Source organism: Lipotes vexillifer, unplaced genomic scaffold (genome assembly GCF_000442215.2).
Source record: "Lipotes vexillifer unplaced genomic scaffold, Lipotes_vexillifer_v1.1 scaffold414, whole genome shotgun sequence".
NCBI classification, from domain to species: Eukaryota; Metazoa; Chordata; class Mammalia; order Artiodactyla; family Lipotidae; genus Lipotes; species Lipotes vexillifer.
In genome coordinates this window covers 3,089,118-3,109,089 of record NW_006782864.1, presented here as the reverse complement: position 1 = coordinate 3,109,089, position 19,972 = coordinate 3,089,118, and positions in this window count along the sequence as shown.

Sequence of the window (19,972 nt, the reverse complement as noted above, 5' to 3'; positions counted from 1 at the left end):
ATGCAAAATCAAGGTGTTGATAAGAAGGGGGAACAGATGCTATACAGACAAAAAAATGACAAATGTCTATTAGATAGACGCTTTGGCAATTAGATGCAGTAGAGTGTTATCAGGGTGCTGATACAGCTGCAAGGTCAGACAGAGTTGGTGTAGGTCACAGTTCTACTACCTAGTTTCTGATTGTCTGTAGAAAATCACATGACCTTCAGGAGCTCCAATTTTCTCATCTGTATAAAGGGGCTATAGTACCTAATTTATTAGGCACACAGCCTAAATTTTAACTGAGACAACTTACATAATAGCACAGCATCTTATGACAGCTGTTGTTAGTCTAAGTCCCAGTTTTTAAAATGATGGCCCTAATTTCAGCCTTCTGTAAAGTATTCCTGCATGCATGCTAGTAAGGTAATTAACAGCAAAGGATTTCGAATCAAACAGACTTCTATTTACCAATTATAAGATACTGGTCAAATTACTTACTGCTCTAAATTTCTATTTCCTCATATGTAAACTGAAAATTACGATAAATGCTTCAAAAGCTTAATTCAAGGAATAAATAAGATGATGCATATATAAAACATTTAGTACAGAGTCTAACACATAGTAAAGGCTCAAAAATGGCAGCTGCTAGCACTATTATTATTATTATTACATAAGACAGGTTGACTCAAGCTATACAACTTTCTGGAAATATTCAGTGCTATATGAGAGAAGAAAAATTTATCTCAATTCTACAATATTATTATAAAGTGAAAAAAGAAGCTGTATTTGATATGACGCTTTGAAACAGCTTTAAATGGATAAAGATAACAATGAATGATTGTACCCATTACTCTATTATGGTTTTATAAAATGTATTGTGTGCCCACAGTGTACTATAGATAACATAGCTGGTACTTGCCCGTGGGGACTAACTGGCTACACTTAAGATCACAGACAAACTCTTATTCAATTAGGGAATTTGTCTGGAACCTAATTATAGCCCTGATCTCCCCCCATTATCTAATTCTTCCTAGATGCCTCAAAAGACTAATATAGAACAGGATATGGAAAAAAGGGTATATGCCAAAATTGAAAGCCCAACTCAGATGATGCTTTCCCAGTCTCAGAAGTGCAAACTACCATGAAAATCACTTACACGAGACTATAATCACTCAGGGGGTGCAGCGTGAAGCCCTCCAACAGCAAGGTGGGAGCATATCCACAGGCTTCCGTAGTGATTTGTTCTTCTCTAGGCACATTATTGATTCATTAATTCACATTTATGGAGCACCCACTATGTGCAAAGCTAATTATTCAGGAAATATATTCATAGCATTAGCCCCAATCCTTCAAACTGAAAGAATTATGCATATATTCATGAATCCACTCCTGCGTGCATCCACACATATTTAATGAGACTCAACACATATTTAATGAGCAACTGCTAAGTGCCAGAGCCTCTACTTAGGAAAGGGATATGAAGATAAATAAGACAAATTTAGCCAGATGCCCAAAGTTTGATCCAATGTAATGCACTGCCTGTGAAACTCATTTGCCTCCTTGTGCCTGAGAGTTCTTCCTGCTGGGGTCAAGTGCGTGGTGGAGCAGGGTTCAAAGAGTCAGTTAAGGTAGTTGGGGGTGAAGAAGAGAGTAAGCTGGTGCCCAGTGGCGCTAAGCAGGTAGCCACCCTTATCCCTGGGGAAAGGGGAGAGGAGGACGTGAGTCAGAAGCACACATCTCTTGGTGGAGATGGCATTGACATGCATCAATGAAATTGACCTTTGGAATTTAGAGAAAGGCTCCTTGAACAAACAAACATTTCAGCAACTCTGAGAACACTGGTTTCAGGAACCCGTTGTGCAAGAGTTGACCCAGGACAGTTGGTGTGCCGCTCCTTGGCGTTTTGCTGCGTGGGGATGTTTTCTCCTGTGCACCGTCCACCCTTGTTCATAGACTCTCTGCAATTAAATGTGTATGTCTGGAAGTTAATGCCCTCTTGTGCTGCCGGCTCTGTCTGCTTCAGCTCTTGAAGTGGTGATGGCCACGGTTGTTTGCAATGTCTGTCCTCCCCCAGGGAATCTAGGCAGTAATTCCAGCCAGTTCTGATAAACAAAGGACAGAGAGAACTGGCACAGAGGTTGGAAATTGCTTGCTCTGTGCCAGTTACCAGGCTGCCACAGGCCAGTGCCCTGAGGGGCCTGAGCATCTATAGGAACACTGCATTGGGAAGGACAATTATCTCCAAGCTTGGCATTTGATGGACAAGAAGGGCCCAGGGTAGAATGGGTGACCTTTCAGAGATGAAAGGGGTCCTGAAAGATCGTCTGGTAAGGAGGCAGGAGGGGAACATGACAGGAGAGCGTCCTTCTTTCCCCATGTCCTTCCTACTTATTATAGATTTATCAATATCTTGGATTGGTTTGCTCCAAAAGAAGTCCCTGAGGCAAAGGCTCGGGTGCCAGTAATTTATTTGTGAAGTAATCTCTAGAAGCACAAATGAGAGAGTGATGACCGTTAAGAGGTGCGCTATTGTGGGGATTCAGCGCTGCAGGTGGCTGAGCTCCACCCCGACGGAGACCCTGTAAGGAGCCATGAGAAGGGAACTCACCTCAGACCTGTGCCACCAGAGAGTGTGGAAGCTTGCATGATGTATCCAGCAGCTTCCGTCCCCATTAATTGGGGATTGCTCCCAAGGTCACTGAAACCCCTTCCGCACACTGCTGGCTTGCACTGGTATGCAGACAGAGAGCACAGGGGGTGCCGAAGAAATCCCGGGGGAGAGGGGAAGAGACATGGAGGGGCTTGAGGTGGAAAGTTCTCGATATTCTGGAAGCTGTCTACTGCCACCACAGGTGGACTCAGAGGTGGACCATGGGGACAGGGAATTGGGGCATCAGTGGTGTCTGCTGCAGTCAGCAGATACACACAAAATTTGCATCTGAAGAGATACGTAAAGAGGAGGAATTTCCATTATGTGAAAGAGGAAGCCAGGGCAAGAAGTGTTGCGATATAAACAAGGCGCTTGCGATGTAAGGGGGAGTCACTCCACCACTTTCTTTCTTTGTGGCTCTACACTGTTGCCTGGGTTTTTTTAGATCTCAATTTCCATGTCTGTGAAATGAAATCTATAAGATCTGTTCGGTCTCGCTGGCAGAAGTTTTAAGAGAACAAAATGAGAAAGTGCTTGTGTAGATATTTGCATAAAACCAAACAGTATTATACACTGAATTTATTTATTCCACCAATATTATTGAATGCCTGCCTACTACATGTCAGAATCTATGCTAAACATTAAAGATAGGACAGTGAATAAGACCAATATAGTTCTCGTTCTCATGGAGCTTGTAGTCTCTTGGAGGATATAAATCAAAAAAAGAAAGGAAGTTTAATGAAGTGTAGTAACAGCAGAAGTGTAGCCATGATGGAATAAGTACAAGGTACTATAGGCATGCAAATAGGAGCACATTATTCAAGCTTGAGGGGACTCAAGAAAAGCTTCCTGGAAGACTCGATGTCTAGGCGGAGTCCTATAGAAAGATGAAGAGTTAGCCTGGTGAACAGGGAAAGGAGTGTTTCAACAAGGGCTGATGGAGAGGTGTGGGGACAGAGGGGACCTGAAGCATGCGAAGGCCCAGCATAGATCTAAAGGAATATAATATAACTAAGGATCTGAACACAGTCCAGGAGCGCTGGAGTGAGCAGTTAGGGAGTGAGGGGTGGGAAAGGCAGGAGAGGGTGGGACCTAGAGGTCCCCAGGGTTCTCATGACAAAAGACCTTGGAGTCATATAGGGGGTGTGACTGTATCTGGAGGAAAATAGGGACTCAAGGACATTTTTTTAGGAAGAGGAGACGTAATTCTGTTTTGTAGCACAGAAAAATCACCTTGGCTGCTGGCAGAGGAAAAGCTGGCTATGGATGTGACTGTCCTGGTCCCATGGCTTTGCAGTGAGGCCACCACTGGAGCTGGAAAACCAAAACTACCTCCTGCAGAGCATCTCTTCTGACACAGGGCTGCCTTCCCCACAGCTCCTGCAGACCTCACACCAACCAAGATCTTTATCCTTGCTTCATGAGCTCAATTATGTTTTTAAATTGCGGTAAAATACACACATCAAATTTACCATCCTAAACATGTTTTTTAATTGAAATAGAGTTGATTTACCAAATGTTGTGTTAGTTTCAGGTGTGCAGTCAAGTGATTCATATACATACATGAGTATTCTTAAAAACGATTATATATATATATATATATATATATACTTTTCCAGATTGTTTGCCATTATAAATTCTTACAAGATATTGAGTCTAGTTCCCTATGCTATACAGTAGGTCCTTGCTTTTCATTTTATATATCGTGGTTTGTATCTGCTAATCCCAAACTCCTAGTTTATCCCTCCCCTCCCCTTTCCCCTTTGGTAACCATAAGTTTGTTTTCTATGTCTGTGAGTCTGTTTCTGTTTTGTAAATAAGTTGACTTGTATCATTTTTTTAGATTTTACATATAAGTGATATCATATGATATTTATCTTTGTCTGACTTACTTCACTTAGTATGATCATGTCTAGCTCCATCTATATTGCTGCAAATGGCATTATTTCATTCTTTTTTATGGCTGAGTAATCCACCTTAATCACCCATCCACAGATCTCTTTTCATTTTGCAAAACTGAAACTCCGTCCCTATTAAACAATAACTCCCCATCTCCCCTCCTCCCAGGCCCTAGCAACCGCCATTCTACTTTCTGTCTCTATGACTTTAATTACTCATATAGGTGAAATCATACAGTATTTGTTCTTTCATGACTGACTTATCGCACTTAGCATGTCAAGGTTTGCTTATGTTGTAGCATTTGTCAAAATTTCCTTCCTTTGAAAGGCTGAGTAATATCTCATTGTGTGCAAAGACCACATTTTGATTATCCGTTCATCCATTTATCTATTCAGGGACACTTGAGTTGCTCTCACCTTTTGGCTGCTGAGGACAATGCCACTATGAACATGGATATACAGATACCTTTTAAAGTCCCTGCTTTCAATGCTGAAGCTTTTATTTACTACCATAGGTCATTTTTGACCAGTTTCCCATATGTCCATCTTTTCTTCTTTATAGGGGAATATGGAGAATCTTGCAGTAGATAGAGTTCTCTTCCTTTTGGAGGTATTCATCAAAGCCCCTGTCAATGCCATCTTCCCAGCAGGCAATGTAGAATAATGGAGGGTGTAGACTAAACCTGGGTTTCACTGGTAATACTTCCACTTATTAACTGTGTAAAGTTAAGCAAATCATCTTACTCTTTCAGGCTCAGCTTACTGTTCTTTAAAATCAGGAGACTATAACTAATCCTACAGATGAGTATACACAATAGTAATTATATAATGCGTTATGTAACCAATGTAGTTTAGGAACTTAACACCTAAAAACTGATATTTAAAAAATAGTGATTATTAATCTTGTAGGCACTTAGTGAGATATTTTGAATTTACAAGAGGGCAAGTCAGAAAGGGAACAGGCGAGGTTACCGGAATGTCAGGACTGACCAGCTGGGGGCATCCTGACTCCTGTGCCCCCCTGACCTGAGGCAGAGAAAACGTGGCTGAGATGTGGTCTCCATCCACCATGCTGCAGGCCCACCCTGGTCTGGGTGACGCAGGACCCACGTGGCACCTTTCCACACAGGCTCCCAAAGTCAACTCATTAGCTTTGGACATGTAACTGGGGTAGAGAGGAAGACACACGAAAGGTAAAACCTTCCCATTGTTCTGCCACAGTCCAAGCAGAGCCTGGGGCGGGCTTTTCCTCAGGTATGTTGCCTCATTTCTGTACAGGTTTTTTTTTTTTTTTTTTCAGTCAAGACACATTTCCCACCCCCATCAGTCACGAGACTGTTTTCTTACTCTCCTCACAAGCTCAATCTTATATTCCAATCAAAATTTTCCCTTGCAATTTTGCAAGCTGACTCAAGTCTTTCACAGAATGAGACACAATACCAACTTTGGTACTTAACCATAGTACTTGGATGTCAGAATATAAAATATATGATTTTAATTGGAGATGGACATCCTACAAAGTCGATACTGTTACAGTTTAAAAATACTTCCAGGCTCTAACAAAAATATTATTCTAATTTCTGTCAATGTCTAATGAAACCAGAAATCACCATCACACATCCAAAATTTATGGGTGATGAACTTTCTCGTAAGGTTATCAAATTTTAGTCTCTAAGGTAAGAAGCAAGTAAAGGGGAGCATTGTTCCACTCATGGGAAATAACTTTGCAAGATGGAAACATGTGACCACTTTGTCACTCTGATTTCAACATAAAAAAAAGACATTGAAACCACAGCGCCCAAGTCCGGAAGTCAGTGTACCAGAAATTGTAACAGGCTGTTAGAGAGTGTTTAGTCCAAGGCTAGTTTCCTCAGAGTTTCTGGAGCAAGCAGTCTCCAGAACAAACACCGGTGGTTTCTGCAAATCAAGGCACTTGTCTGCAGACACTTCCTTTTAGAAAGTGCTAATAGCAGGTGATTCAGCCTGGTGACTCTTCAGTGGGAGTACCGTTTGCTTTCAGAAAGGGCTGACTAACTCCGAGACACTTCAGGGAAGCCTGGGGCTTTTCATTCCCGACCTCAGTAGAAGCACTTAGAAAGGGAAAATGAATGTCAGAGATCTTCCCCAAGAGTCTGAAACAGGCAAATGCCCCGTTCCCTCAAGCTTCCCTCTTTTGAGCCCAGAATGGAGATGTAGCTGCAGGGAGGCATGTAATTCCTGACTCTGAGAAAGGGCCAGGTGAGGATGTGTAAAGGGTGATGAGATTTAGAAAAGATCCTCCCCCCGACACACACAATTCTGGAAGAGGCTTCTTTTAGCAACAGATGTGGCAAATCATATGTTAGAGGGCTTATGATTTCTCCTTGTGTTTTAGCCTGTCGATGAAAAATTAATCAGTCTATCTAAGAAAGAAATGGAAAATTTTATTCCAGCCAAATTTGAAGATTATGACCCCAAAAGAGCTTCTCAGAAAGCTCTGAGAACTTTCTGTCCATTATATAAGTTTTTTGAGACAGAGGGCTGTACATCAAATGATGTATGACTGACAGTTCACATAATCCAGATCTAAGCATCATCGTGGTGGGTCATGTGACCCCTTACAAGATCAGGAAGGAATGTTATCTTTTAAGGAGTTGTCTTACTGATGCTAGGAGAATGCTGCTCTTCATGGTTGAGCAGGTATTTCTGCCAATGGGGGAGGTTTGGTCGATGCCTAATGCAGATATACAGTGCACACTGCGGGGAGAGAGGAGGCCAAAGGGCAAAGAAAAAATTTTATGTTTAAATTTCTCTTGTCTTGCCATAAAATACGAATTTTACTTCACAAGCCCTTTTAGATGTTTGTTGTATGTATACATTGTATGAATGTGTAGGCAGTTCGGACAGAACCTGCCTTAGAATAATAGAGTGTGTCCTAAAGTCAAGAGTTAGGAAGTTTTGAGTCAGACCCCTCTGGCTTCAAATCCCACCATGCAATCAACTGTTCTGTTGCTCAGTTGACTCATCTGGAAGCAAATAGTATGGTATTATTTTCCTCATTTTTCATGTATGAACACTGAAAACAAGAACATCCACCACAGTATTTAACTCACAGTTAGCTGAAATAAGTGAACGAATGAAATAAATGAATGAAATTATATGTAAAATGACTGATACGTAGGCATTACTCAATACATGACAACGTTATTATTTGTAGTGGTAGTAGCAGCACAGTCTACCCGGGCTTTGCTGATCTAAAGCATAGTTCATTGTGATCTTGCCATAAAGAGATTGTTCTCTGTTTTGGAAAGTGATTTACACCTTGTCAGCAGTAGAGTCCCAGAATCAGGAAGTTATCTAACAGGCTCCTCTGGGGGCTGTGTCTAGGATAAAATGTGGCAGGATTACACAAGATTAAGAATTATTTCTGGTGTACACATCCCAGACCATCATTAAAGGTCAAGGTGGCAGATTCTAAAGTAACCATGAGAAAGCATGCTTTCCAGGAAAGAAGAGTTAGATAATCAGTAGTTTAAGGGCTCAACTTGACTTTCAAATATTTATTTATTTATTTACTTTGCCTGTGCCAGGTCTTAGTTGCAGCTCGAGGACTTATTAGTTGAGGCATGCAGTCAACTTGACTTTTGAAGTCAGCTATCTTTGTGTATTACATTATTTGACATTCATCTGGCCATACGAATTTATGAAGTACCTAATATAAGTTGGGCTCTGCATATATAATGATGCATAAAGTAGACTTTCCCCCTAATGAACGGGATTGACATTTTAAAAATAAAACACACACAGTTGCCCATTGTGTGACATGCAGTTAAGATACGGGTTTTATATTTAGTTCATCATGTCTGAGATGGCATCTCTGAGGAAGGTCTGGTGAAGTGGATATCGGAGGACCAAGTGGGAGTCAGCTGGGCAAAGGGAAGAGGAAAAAGCATTCCAGACACAAGAACACATACCCTGAAGACCTGCAGGAAGGAGAAAGCTGAAAGAAGTTTGGGGTGATGTGAGCACAGCAGCATCACAGAAAATCTGGGCAGAGAAGAAGAGATGAAGCTGGAGGAGGTCAACCAAGTCAAAGCTCATGAGTGATGTCCTGGTAGCCAGGAGGGAATTGACTCCCAATATGAGTCAATCTCGGGGGCTGGGGCAATGGTGTCTGAGTAGCCGAGGGGTTCCGAAAAATGTGCCATTTTCAGGCACATTTGAAAAAGCAATATGTAATCCAGACTCCTGCATAAAGTCCAGAACAGGGGAGGGTTGCTCATGGACTGAAAGGAAAGCTAAATTGTATCTACCACTAACTAAAGGAACAGACAAAATCCTGATTACTTCCTGGAAATATAACTGGGAAAAAATACTCTGTGGGAAATGGAAGCCCCAGTCTATGCTCTAGACAAAGCAGGAGAAAAAGGTGGCATAAATACTGGTCCCATAAAGATGTGCTGAGATCCTGATTTAAGGAAATAGGATCCTTAAGGAAAACAAAACAAAACAAAACAAAACGTTATTTAGGAGGGTTTTTCTCCTAGCATACACACACACACACACACACACACACACACACACACACACACACACACTCAAATACACACACACACACACATCTCAGCTAAATAGGCACACACACAAATTACAAACCACACAAGAAAATAATCTATCCTGAGGGAGAATTTGGTTAAAAGCAAACACTAGGAATAAGGTTTCAAGAACTAGAAGTAATAGAAAAATCATAAAATGTGCTTAAAATTGTTAAAGATTTAAAGATGTAGTAAAATTATAATTAAAGATTTAAAGATGTAATAAAATTATAATAAAAGGCAACATTTTTTTTTTTTTTTGCGGTTCACGGGCCTCTCCCGTTGCGGAGCACAGGCTCCGGACGTGCAGGCTCAGTGGCCATGGCTCACCGGCCCCGCCACTCCGCGGCCTGTGGGATCTTCCCGGACTGGGGCACGAACCCGTGTCCCCTGCATCGGCAGGCAGACTCTCAACCACTGCGCCACCAGGGAAGCCCAAAAAAGGCAACATTTTTGAAATAATGTTTTTGAAAGAAAAATAAAATGAACTTTAAGGAAAAAGAAAATGTAGTCATCAAAATTAAATGTTCAAAGGTTTAGTTAAATATCATGCTGAACACAATTGAGTAAAGAACTTGAACACAAAAAATTAGTGAACTGAAAGAATAGTCTATAGCAATTACTACAGGAAATAATAACCCAGTGAGACAGAGGAATGGAAAGAGTAAAGACTGAGTGTCATGGGAAGTAGAATAAAGGTAACTGACATGTGTCTAGTAAGAGCTCCAGAAGAAAAGAACAGGGGAACAGCTGGGGGAAAAAAAATGATAAATAGCTAAGAATTTTCAGACTTGATTTTAAAAACTATGAATCTTCATTATAAAAATGATATGAATTCCTGAACTGGGTAAATAAAAATAAACATTTAATGAGATGCCTCACAGTGGAATTGCAGAGGAAAGGAAAAGCAAAATAACTCAGAAATAATCAGATAGAAATGACATTTTACCTGCAAAATGGGGCATAATTAGGTTGTCAGTTAGATATTCCATCAACTAAAATGGAAAGTAGAGATTATTGAATAATATCTTAAAGTTGCTAAGGAATATAATGTGAACTTGGACTTCCATGCCCAGTTAAATTTCTCTTTCAAAAGCAAATGTAAAATAGAAATGTTTTCACACAAATGCTAAATTTACCACTCAGATATCTTGCTGAAAGAACTACTAAAGGGTTTATCTCATAAAGATGGAAATTGAACCTAAGAAAGGAAAAGGAAGCAAAAATGTATGGTTAGAAAATAAATCAGGAAAATGTGAGTACATCTAAATAAAGACTATTGTAAAAACTAATGATTATAATTAAAATAACACCTACTTGTGGAGGAGGGGTAACACAGGATGTCGCTAAAGTGCTACACAACAATAATATGAAAGTCCTTTATTGTTCATGAGAAGAACCTGTTAACATTTTAACATGACATCATTATATCAGAAAAAATACAAAGCATATCTTTTAAGTTGGTAGAGAGGGAAAAAGCAGAAAGAAATTCTAATAATCCAACAGAAGGATGATTTTAAAAAAGAAAAAATATCGAGAAGTAGAATGAAAACACACAAAAAATAATTCCAAACATCTCCATAATTCCAATAAGTATAGAGCATGCTCATCAGTTAAAAGATAAAGATCCTCTAGTTAGATAAAGAAAAATTAAGTTATATGCAATTTACAGGCATCAGAGAAAATATACTAATGAAAAATGGGAAAAGATACATTAGGCAAATACAGATCTAAATAAAGATGTTGAATTGTTTGACAATATTAATGTCAGCCAATTAGACTTAAAGATATAAATGAATATTTGCAATAAAGATAACCATAGAGCTTAATTATAAAATAAACAATTTCCCAGGAAAATAAAATAATACTAAACCTATCCATCTCTAAAACTATTGTCTAACCTCAAAATATATCAAGCAAAATGTAGACAAAATTACAAAAAAAATTGATAAAATAAAATCATAGAAGATTTCGCTTCTCGCTTGTCACAAACAGTACAATCAGGAAAAATGGAAAAAGTAAAAAAGCGTCAAAAAGGCACAATAACAAATTTGCCTAAATTGTTGTACAAAACAATTAAATTTAAATTAAATTTAAACAATTAAATTTTAATTGTTATACCCAACAATTAAAATATTCGTTGTTTCCTAACAGATATAGAATACTGATAAAAATCGACCATGTTTCACAATGTGCCAGAATTTGATAGGAATGGACAACATTTTCCTTTGTAAAATCAAAGTACCAAAAATATGACCACAAATACCCAAACAACTCATTCAAAAATTTTTAAAATTTGAACATTTGAGTATTTCACAAGTCGAAGAGGAATTCAGAATGGATATTAAAATAGAGAACTGAAAAGCCATATATCAAAGCTCTTGAGTAGCAACTGAAGTAATATAGAAGATTGGAGCTTTAAATGCACAAATGAAGAATGAACACAGGATAAAAAATTTAGTGAGCTCTCTGTTCAATTCATGAAGCATGAAAAGACTAAGAGAGTGAACATGAGGAAAGGAAGGGGAAATAATAAAGAGGAGAAAGACAATAGTAAGAAAAACAAAGAGGATGAACAAGAATCAAAGCCAGTTCTTTGAAAAGATTAATAATATAGGCATATCCCTGAGAGAGAGAGATCTTGTTAGAAATTGTCATTAAAGTTATTCAATTGATGGTCAAAAATCTACCCATCCCTCCTTTTTCCCAAACCCCTCCAAAAAATCCTACCTAGAAAGTAACATGAAGCAATCAGTACACGATATATTCCAGGAAATAAGCAAAGAGAAGAATCTCTCCAAATCACTCTATAAAGCTAATATAATCTCAGTTCTTAAACTGGACCAAGTAAATATCAAAAGGAAAAATTGTAGGGCAGTCTTTTCTTATACAGAAACACAGATGCATTACTCCTAAATAAAATATTAGCAAATGATCCTGAATTCAACCATTTTTTTCAGTGAACAAGCAGGGTGCATCCCAGTAATTCATAGATAGTTTAACATTATAAAATGTACAACTATAATTCACTCACTACTTTAACAAATTAATGATTAAAGGAGATAAACTATGGTTATCTTAACACCTGCAAAAAAGCACGTGTTAAAATTCAATATTCATGATTTTTAAAAATCTCTTAACAAGCAAGGCATAAAATGGCATTAACTTTACAAAGCTTGTCAATCAACATCCAAAACCAAATATTGTATTTCATGTTAAAACATTAACACATTCCCTCCAAAGTAAAGAAAAATATAAGGATGCCTGCTATCAGCAATTCCTTTCAGAATTAAACCCTCAGTCTTAGCCAGACCAATAAGATAGGAAAATGTAAAAGGTGTGCAATTTATAAGAAACAGAACGAACATAATTCAAAGGCGATATGGTTATCTACACAGAAAAGATAAGAAAATACAAACTATTAAAATTAATAAAAGTGCATCAGCATTACTCGAAAAACCATAATGTCTTACGTCGCCAGTAAAAATTCAGAAAATATAATTTAACAAATCCATGATAGCAGCAAGAGTACATAGGGATATATTTTAGAAAAGTAGAGAATAAACTTCATGGAAAAGTTATAAAATGTTATTGAAGGATATTCTAAAAGGATCAAAATAATTGGTGATATCAGTCATATTTATGAATGGAAACATTAAATATCTGTAATAGTAACCAGTACTCTCACAGTGGATTTTTGTTTGTTGTTTACAAACAAATTTAACTAATGGATACTAAAATTAACATGGAAGAATAAAGGGCCAAGAATTGCCAAACTACACAAAAGAGGGAGAAGAGGTGAAATTTACCATAAGGCTACTAGTCAGGAGAGTGTGGTTAGATGCAGGAATGAGCAATAAAAACAAAAGAACACTATGGAGAACAGTATGGAGGTTCCTTAAAAAACTAAAAATAGAACTACCACATGACCCAGCAATCCCACTACTGGGCATATATCCTGAGAAAACCATAATTCAAAAAGAGACATGTACCAAAATATTCATTGCAGCACTATTTAAAATAGCCAGGACATGGAAGCAGCCTAAATGTCCATCAACAGAGCAATAGATAAAGAAGACGTGGCACATATATACAATGGAATATTACTCAGCCATAAAAAGAAACGAAATTGAGCTATTTGTAGTGAGGTGGATGGACCTAGAGTCTGTCATACAGAGTGAAGTAAGTCAGAAAGAGAAAGACAAATACCATATGCTAACACATATATATGGAATCTAAAAAAAAAAAAAATGGTACTGATAAACCTAGTGGCAGGGCAGGAATAAAGACGTAGACATAGAGAATGGACTTGAAGACACGGGGCAGGGGAAGGGTAAGCTGGGATGAAGGGAGAGCAGCATCGACATATATGCACTACCTAATGTAGAATAGATAGCTAGTGGGAAGCAGCTGCATAGCACAGGGAGATCAGCTCGGTGCTTTGTGTCCACCTAGAGGGGTGGGATAGGGAGGGTGGGAGGGAAGCTCAAGAGGGAGGAGATATGGGGGTATATGTATACATATGACTGATTCGCTTTGTTGTACAACAGAAACTAACACAGTATTGTGAAGCAATTATACTCCAATAAAGATCTATTAAAAAAAAAAAAGGAAGAGAAAAGCTAGTGAGTTGGGAATATTTGTAATAAACAAAACAAAACAAATGAATAAGGGAGAAACCAGAACAGACTGGTGGATATACACAAGCTTGTTATAAGGTGGCTTTAGAAATCAGTAGTGCAAAAGAAAAAAAAAAAAAAAAAAGGACTGTATGATAAATACTGTTGGATAAATTAAATTACATTTCAAGATCACATGATAATAATAACTGCAACAATAACAACGATGATGAACATTTGTTGAGTGCTCATTAAATGCCGGGCACTGTACTAACGCTGTTTATGTGTTAACTCATTTAATCCTTTCTACCTGCCAATGAGATATTTTACAGATGAACAAACTGAGTCTCAGAGAGAGACAGAACTTGCTGACAGTCACACAGTGAGTGGGTGGCAGAAGCAGACCCTGCTTTGAACACAGCAGTCTGGCTCCGGAGCGCTAGCTTTTAACTACCACACACTATTGCTCTGTGATGAAAATGAAATGTCTCCTGGGTCAAAGTCCTAAGGGTGAAAAACCAACCTTAAAACTCCAAGAAGCAATTTTAGGACAAATGATCTAGCTTAGGAAAAATGTTCTACATTCATATATAATAAATTTATAAACAGAACATGGAATGTCATTTAACAGCTGGAAAATAATGGTTATGTATTAGATGCGGAGAGGAAAGATGGGATGGGGAGGACTTTTTAAGCGTTTCTGTGATATTTTGGTTTATTTCAACAATGATCTATGACAGATATGAAAAAATGATATTTGTTAAATCTGGTGGATAGCATATGCCTGCTTTTTCTATATTTAGCATTTCCTATATATTTGCATTTTAAAAAATAGATGCAAAGTACTTTTTCAAAAAAAGAATAAAAGGAAAGGGAGATCAGCTTGGTGCTTTGTGACCACCTGGATGGGTGGGATAGGGAGGGTGGGAGGGAGGGAAACGCAAGAGGGAGGAGATATGGGAACATATGTATATGTATAACTGATTCACTTTGTTATAAAGCAGAAACTAACACACCATTGTAAAGCAATTATACTCCAATTAAGATGTAAAAAAAAGAAATTAAAAAAATAATAAAAGGGAAAGGTGGGGGAGGGATAAATTAGGAGGTTGGGATTAACATATACACACTACTATGTATAAAATAGATTAACAACAAGGACCTACTGCATAGCCCAGGGAACTCTACTCTGTATTCTGTAATTATCTATATGGGAAAAGAATCTGGAAAAGAATGGATATATGTATATGTATAACTGAATCACTTTGCTGTACACCTGAAACTAACACAACATTGTAAATCAACTAGACTCCAATATAAAATAAAAATTTTTTTAAAAGTTGAAAAAAAGAATAAGTTGGAGACGAGGAAGTAAAGTCAAAAGAAAAGAACATGCTTGAGAAATAAGTCTGTGTATTTTTTAATGAGGCTGCAGGAGGTTGAGAGCTAGATCAGGTCCTTTACAGTTTACTTTCTCATTTTTCTTTTGAATAAACACTAATGTGCCCAGTAATGTGATAAAATTACCCACCACAATCCATCCTTAAACATGCATGTCAAACTCTGGTTCTCACCTGGGGCACCTACTGCTTTGTGCATTGTGGGTCCTCAGTAAATACTTGTTTATTGAGTCATTTACTATTTGGTATTAAACCATAATCAACCAAATTAAACTGTATTGATTCAGAAAATGCCCAACAGGTGTTCCTTTGGTTGCAAAATTGATCTCCTGGGAAATGCATTAGGAAAAGAAAGCTGGGTGCCTCGATTTTACTCCACCACTCGGTAGCAAAACAGATGAGAAAGTTTGCACAATTTGTGTTTTTAAAAAGATTCCTTTCGGGCTTCCCTGGTGGCGCAGTGGTTGGGAATCCGCCTGCCAGTGCAGGGGACATGGGTTCGTGCCCCGGTCCAGGAGGATCCCACGTGCCGCGGAGCAACTAGGCCCGTGAACCACAACTACTGAGGCTGCGCGTCTGGAGCCTGTGTTCCGCAACAGGAGAGGCCACAACAGTGAGAGGCCCGCGCACCGCGATAAGGAGTGGCCCCCGCTCTCCGCAACTGGAGAAAGCCCTCGCACAGAAACGAAGACCCAACACAGCCAAAAATAAAAAATATATAAAATAAATAAATTAATTAAAAAAAAGATTCCTTTGAAAAGTCTGGGATGTTTGCTGACTCTAAGCGTTTCACTCTCTACTCACACACTCATCCGATAGATATCTCTCTTCAGCTGGCTCTGGCTCTGGCTAACCTCGGACACCCTTCCCCCATGCTGAGAATGGCGCAAAGTGAAATTTGCATTTCAAGTACGGCCTAGGGCTTCTGAAACGGTTCCCACCACTTACAGTAGTTGCCTGGTCCTCACGGTTCCACTTGCCTTCCTTGTGGGTATTCCGTGGTCCCTGCACAGAACAAATACGTCTTCTTCCTGCTTGCCTTCTTTTACTTTTTATTCATGCTTATCTGCAATTGACCTGGGTTGAAAACACTGTATTGGAGATGCTTCCTGATTTTAACTGTTTCTATCACATTTAGTTAATGTCCTAGAACCAGATCTTGTGGATGTGTCAGATGATTCTAGCCTTGTTGTTGATGTTGGTTTGTTCTTCAGCAAATTGTGTAGAGAATACCTCTGCCCTAGCTTTCCAAGTCAGGTGTGCTTTGGTCCATATTTGCACTGTTAGGATGTCCATTAATATTAATATTCAATTTAGCCTATCTCCTCGATGTTTGGAAGACTTTTCCAGTTGTGATAATATTCCTTGGTGACATTCCTGAAGTGTCTAATGTCATCCTTAAGTTCTTTGATTGCTCTCTTGATTAGTGATTATCCAAATTATCTTTGCTCAAAGTCAATATGTTATTATTATTTCCCTCTGCAAGTCTTTGGCACCCTTAATTCTGAATCTTAACTTTATGTTCTTCTTTTTGGCTTGCTGCATTGGAAATCTCTTCCATTTATACCTATTTTGAATCTACTTGCCACTTTGACCACCCATCACAGTGGCAACCGTAAAGGCTGTGATATTTCTAAAGGTGTATTTATAAAAAAAAGTCCAAGTCAAAAAATGCCCAAATCCATTAACTCTATAATGTCTTATATTGTCATTTCTAATCTCTGTTACATCTCCTTCCTTCCTTTGAGAATGCAGAGTCTCTCTATAAAACATTATCTTCACACCCATAGAGAGTTCCAGTGTCCATACCATTATTTTTTGAAATTGTACATATTCCTCTCTCTTTCTCTGCATTGTAAACAAACTTCTGCTCTCATACTTTCTGCACTTTTCTTTTCCTAAACACTTGTTCCGTTCTCTTGCCTAACCACTATGCTCAACAGTGTTGTCCAAAAAGAAAATTCAAAGTTGAATAAGATATATTACCTATTTTCAAGAACTCATAGTCTACTTAAAGAGAGAGATGTGTAACAAATAACTATAATATATTATGTTCTGTAAGGTAATTCTGGCCAAAATTTATGGCTAACTTTGCCTCAAGGTGCCAGGAAAGGCAGTATAGAGGTAGGAGTTAACATCTGAGCTTAGTCTCAATCAGTATCACATAGCAGTTAATGGACTTGGAGTCAGCCCAGGGTCTACTCGACCTCTCAAACCTATTAGCTGTGTGAAGTTAGGTGAGTTTATTCTTTATCTCTAAGCATCTGTTTCCTCACTGTCCAACTCCCCTAATGATACTCGTCTCAGAAGGTTGTGGGAATTAAATAATAGGATGCATATAATGTATAGCACACTGCCTGGGACATTGTAGGCACTTAATAAATAGCAGTAGTCAGCTGATGTTATGTTTTGTTATATGGAGGGCACCTTCAGGATAGGTCTTTGCTAAAGGAATAGTATGCCCTGTGGCACAGTTCATGCACACTTACAACATGTTGAAGAAAAAGCAATAAACTAAGTGATGCAGTAAATTTAGTGCTCGGCCCAGAATGAGTTAAAATTTTACTGAAGAATGTACATAGACCCAGATGAAGCTTCCTTTAGCCTGCTAAGGAGTTGAAGTTGATTCTGTTGTAGCTGAAACTTAAAATATTTTTTACTAGGAGAAAAGCTTAGTCTGCTTTACCTTCAGAGGGCTGCGAGAGATGCATTGCAGGGTAAAGATTTGTAGTCCAATTAGCAAGCAATGGCCATAGTCTAAGCAAGCGATAATGAGTTTCCAAATTAAGCCACTGGAGTTGGAGAACAGGTAGGTATGGCGTATTTAAGTGATGGAATCCATAGCCTTCAAAAAGAACTAAATGCGTACGTGTTAAGTGTGTATACAATGAGCTGTTACAGTATATCCTCCACTTGGCTACCAAAGAATGAGTTATACATACTCCAAATGTTATGCCTTTAGCCCAAACCATTGATATACATTTCATTCAATTATCCTTTCTTTCACATTTACTTTCCCATTTAATAATAATTTATTGATTATTTATTGATTTACTAATAATTTATTGCCTGGCAGAGGAATGTAAAGGTAAACAAGACTTGCTCACTCCTATCTCCCAGAAGTTTTTGCTGATAGTGAGAAAGGAGAGAAATTCCGTTTTTCTTTGTTCTAATGTTTAACCACAGAGAGCTTTTAAAGTCAGAAGTCCAAGAAGTTAACCCTTGTTGTTTTGAGATTTGACTGGTGTTTTGCTTTCCCGTCTTCCCAGCTCAGTGGGTTGTAGGAAGCCTCCTTGCACATGACCTCCTGTATTGAGGGCTAAATTAGTTATTTTTGGATGACCACGAGGATATCACAAAGCTGCTTGGGCTCAACCCTGTATTGCCAGTTTCCTTCCTAGACAAGTCCCTCACAGAGAGAAATCACCTGCCTTTTCTCCTAATCCACTTCTAGACATTGCTCTGATCTTCCTTTAAAAAAAAGATAACTATATAGGTAATATTTAATTGCATTTTTACGTAAAAAAATGATCGTAGTGAACTAGTCAGCATAGATTAGGAAATGCTGCATTAATAAAAAATATTCAAACCTCAGTGACAGAGCTGTGAGGTTTATTTCTTCCTCCTGATACAGGCCCTGAGGGCCATCTTGGGTTCTATTTTGCCCTGTCCTTCACTTCAGGACACAGGCTACTGGAGCAGCCATGATCCACCATCTGGAGGATCCAGAGCACAGGCAGCGCCAGGGCAGAGAGAAGTATTTAGTGATAAGCACAACCACCCTGAAAGTTTACACGTTGAGGGACATAGACTCCTGCTTTACATTCCATTGGTCAGCACAGGGCACGTGGCCACATTTCACTACAAGGGTGGGGATAAAATATAGAATTCATTCCTACCGTATGCCTGGAAGGAGGAGAAATTGAATATTTCTGAGCAACTTTAATGAGGAATCGAGGTTTTCTCTTCTGAAAACCAAACTTTCCGTCCCTTCTCCTTTCCACGTGCAAGTACTCACACCTCTTCCACAGAAAACCAGCTGAAGTCCTGAAGTGGCATAGAGCTCAAGGTCCAGCATCTCTGGAGGATGCTGAATCATCTCATCACCAGGGAGAGTGTGCGGTCATCTCCAGCTCTGGTCGAAATCTGGGACCTCTTGAGACTTAGGAGACAGAAAGCAAACCTACCTGGCTCCTCCCAACACACCAAGCCCTGCTTTTCCGAAAGAAGAATGGGAGACATGCAGTTGGCAGAGGTCTGCAGCAATGCTAAATTCCACGGGGAGAATATATTCAGAGGCCCCCTATCTGGGGAGTGTGGAATGTTTGGAATGTTCCCTGATTAGGTCTTCAGTCAGTGCCCTGGGAGTAGCTTGGGCTCACTTCTCCTTTGTTCTCTGTGGTCCTCTGAAAGTACTTTTTTGATTATCCTCCTTCACTAATGATGGTAAGGGCATTGGGGAACATTGCCCTCCTTAGGAACTAAGAGGCTTTTCTTCATTCCACTTCTTGCCCAGAAACTGTGGGCTGGTACAAGGGTTAATTTCAAAGAAACAGACAGTTTGAGATTAACATATACACACTACTATATGTAAAATAGATAATCAACAAGGACCTCCTGCGTAGCACAGGGAACTATACTCAATATTCTGTAATAACTTATATGGGAAAAGAATCTGAAAATATCCATATTGAACATCCATATTGAATATGCATATTAATATTAATAAGCACATTAGTAATAAATAAATAAACAAGAGGGAAAAGTCCTTTTTTACAGTAGAAAGGCAAATAACAAGTGCAGATGGCATAATATATTCAGAAAACCACAATTTGAAAACCACCGTAGT